Here is a 3591-nt window from a genome sequence, read left to right as displayed (position 1 = left end):
GAGGCAACTCAGGCCCCTTCTTCAGGCAGTATCTTGCCTGAAGAAGGGGCCTGAGTTGCCTCGAAAGCTTGCATATTGTAATCTTTCTAGTTAGCCAATAAAAGGTGTCATTTTGCTTGGCTTTTCTCTGCATTCATAATGGCTAACACGGTACAACACCCTAGTACTATAGCCAAGCAGGAAAGTGTCTGATGCGTGAAATCCGGTAACAGAAATAAATGGATAGTGTCAGCTTAAATTTCATTCAACTATTTCCTACAGATAACGTTGCGATATGGTCACGTACCAGCCATTGTCCATACTTCTAATCATTGGGAGCAGTTGGAAAAGTAAATGGGGGGGGGGGGGTCTTTAGTTCAGAGCAAACGAACGATTACATTTATTTATAAAACACAACAAAATTATCACAGGCTTCACGCTTGTCTTCGGCTGATCAAGACGGTTAACTCGTTTTGTGCACTTCAACGACACGAAGCATTTTGACAAAGGAGGATTCCAGAAATGGACTTGTTGCTTATGTAAACGATTTTTAAGAAACCGGATTTCTGCCTTAACTGGATTACTCACCCTATCTCTAATGATGGCGCCGGAAAGCGGCGACATACTGGAAGTTGATTAACACGTGTTAAGAATTTCATTGTGCCTTGTTCAGGTGACGATAATGACCTTATAAACTATTTCTTCAGTCATTTTGTAAACAAAACTAAATTTAGTGTAAAAACCTTAACATCCTTTTGCCTGTCAAAAACCTAGTTCTAGCTAATTTAACCGTAGGCAGATGGTGGGCCGTACCGTATGCGCTGCCCATACAAAACAACCACAACACAGCGTCAACCATTAACACGCATGTTTTTGCCGATAGCCCTATTTGACACCGGCGCTTTATGACTGCAACAAAAAGAATATGAAAACCCGAAGTGATGCACGCAACAGATGACGAGCGTGAAAACGGTAAGTCTTTTAGCCGAAATACTAACAAATGAAGTCAAAATCACTTTAACTTTGCCAAATATGTCAGCGTTGGCTTGCCGTAGATGCGACCTGCCTACCAACCGCAGCGCTTTGAGGCTGATTGGCGGACTGAGACGCTAACGCTGCGTATGCTGTCAGTACGTGAATGCCGTAGCTTCAACATGGAGGTGTAGTAGCAGCAGTATTTTCTGCTCGGAATATATCTGAGCGAGAAAGCAGTAAGTGTTTTCAGTGAACCGTTTGAATTTTGTATCTGATTTAGTCTGCAAAATGTGGCAAATTTTATTGTGGTTGAAAGTCCATAAGCGAAGATAGAATGTGATTTGAGCATAATCAGTCTAGTGCAGGCATACTACACTGAAGTGGGAAGGGTCGAGGAGTGCGTAGACATCACAATGAGAACTGGATTTATTATTGCACGGTCAAAGTTAATGTTTCATTTTTTTAATGTTTATGGGTGGATTTGTAATGGGTCATGTCAGAATTTGATCGAATAAAGGGAAGAAAACGTGCATGTCTGTTGAACTGTTAGTTCCCAAGTATAAACCTGCATTTTTAAGTTGTTCTACGATTTCTTCTTTACGTGTGACCTATTGTTTTACAATGATGTGAGATTCGCTTCTTGTACCGCGGTCCTTTCAGTGATTCGAAGCATTGGTACAGTGTAATCGATCTTGATTTTAACGCTATTTATCACTCTTGACAGTTGTTGTTCCGCTTCTTTTTTTAGCTGGTGGGTATCCGTGGTGAAGTATCGCTTATGCAAGAAAAAATTTCTCCAAGCTAAAATCTCTATAATTGACGTGGTTAATACAAAGAAAGAAAGTGGACGTAGATCAGCCCAAGCATCGAATAAAACAAGAATGCGTTTTCTTAATAACAGTAACCACGTACACTATGTGCAGACAGTAGATCTAGTGGCTAGATCCTCAATCACTTCAACATTCCAGTTGAGACACTTGACCTGCCTGGACTGCGGTCAAAAATGTCAAGTAACCAGTCTCTACACATGAACATCTTGGAAGAAATGTACCCTTTTAACATGGAAATACTCGCATCAGAAAAATAATCTTATACAGTAATTTATTAATATGATTGGTCTCCAGATGTTTGGCACCTAAGTGCAGAATTAGTCAATCTTTATAGATTTATAGGATTATTCTTGTATATAGCATCATTCATACTGTTACAAGGAAATTAAATGCACAAAATCGCTAGTAGTGTAAAGCAATTGAAAAAACGCGAATCTGAAAGAACTAATCACAAGACTTACAACGACTTTATTCCTACCATTATAATAATAGGTGAACAGTTGAGTGTCAAGTTGTGTGAGTACATCACTGATGACCTTGCCTTTTGCTTTGTTGTATCTTTTATTCTGTTTCACTTGTGTTACTTAAATACTTGGAAATGAGAGAGGCTTATGAGACCTTTAGCAGTACTGAAAAGAACATTTAGAAAAGATTGCAAATAAATATTCAACAATGGAAATTTTGTTTCAATTAATATTTATATTTTTTGTATGTTTCACTTATGTATTTATATTCAAAGCAATGGCAGAAAAAAAGACAAAATCCTCAAGTACAAAAAGACCACTTAGCAAAAAGGAGCAGGATGAGATAAAGAAAAAGGTAGGTAAATAATGCCTTAAGACATTATACAGGTGGGCAGTATAGTCCAGTTGTTAAACTAAAAGATTTTAAACCTAACATTTCTTGTTCAGTTCTTTCCTCTGACTCATTTTATGATCCTGCTAAAGTTGCTTAACTTGGTTGCACTTCAGATTTTGGGGGGAAGACAGGTTTGAATATATGTAAAGTTCCTTGAAATAGGAGTCATTTTAGAAATGTGCTATATAAAAATTGTTGATTTATGTTTTTAGGAACTTTGGTCATCACAGTATTAGTGTTATCTTTCAAAAAATCATGTTGATCTACCTAACCGACTTTTTCAGTATTCATTTACTTTTGGGGTGTGCACAGTAAGATTTGGAAAGATTTTAATGTGTGATGGAGTGGCCACTGTGCCCACTCCAGCACTGGTTCTTTGTTCTTCATCCTTTGGTGTAGGGATGTTATTTTGCTACTCACCACCTTTAAATGGAAAAAGTACGTCCCTCCATTAGTTTCATGCATGGGTTGTAATACTCCAGGAGGACAAAATGAACAACTGTGTTTCATTAAGACTTTGCTTTAAAGACAGGAATACTTGCTGACAGTCCTCTTGCTTTTTAGGAAGAGGAAGAAAAGGCAGCTGAAGTTTTTGAAGAGTTTGTAGCATCCTTTGACGTTAATGAGACAAACTCTGTGAAAACCTTTGTACGAGGTGGAATTGTTAATGCAACTAAAGGTATTGTGTTTTTACACTTAATTAAGCATTGTTGGTCTGAAGTGTGTAATTTTTGTGAACTGAATTTTATTTTACCATTAAATCTTCGGATTCCTGAGAGGTCTGTTTATACTTTATAATTTTTTTTTTATTAATTTTTTTATTAAGTATATTCAACATAATATTATTATATGAAACATAATGTTTTTCTCAGCAGATTTATTGTCTGTTCAGTGTTGTCAATAGAGTTAATGAGATAAAGCCTTCATTCCTACACAAAATTTAGACTTG

General features: G+C 37.1%; 1 long non-coding RNA gene across 1 annotated transcript; it reads left to right on the top strand.

Annotated features, from left to right (window-relative positions):
• Positions 1-1058: 1058 nt before the first annotated feature.
• Positions 1059-3321, top strand: LOC127527416 (uncharacterized). Its single transcript, XR_007934732.1, has 3 exons — positions 1059-1190; positions 2524-2603; positions 3207-3321. It is a non-coding gene; the product is annotated as an uncharacterized LOC127527416 (long non-coding RNA).
• Positions 3322-3591: the final 270 nt, after the last annotated feature.

This window comes from Erpetoichthys calabaricus, chromosome 4 (genome assembly GCF_900747795.2).
Source record: "Erpetoichthys calabaricus chromosome 4, fErpCal1.3, whole genome shotgun sequence".
Classification (NCBI taxonomy): domain Eukaryota; kingdom Metazoa; phylum Chordata; class Cladistia; order Polypteriformes; family Polypteridae; genus Erpetoichthys; species Erpetoichthys calabaricus.
Note: the sequence above shows the minus strand (reverse complement) of the source record. Positions and strands in the feature narration are given on the sequence as shown.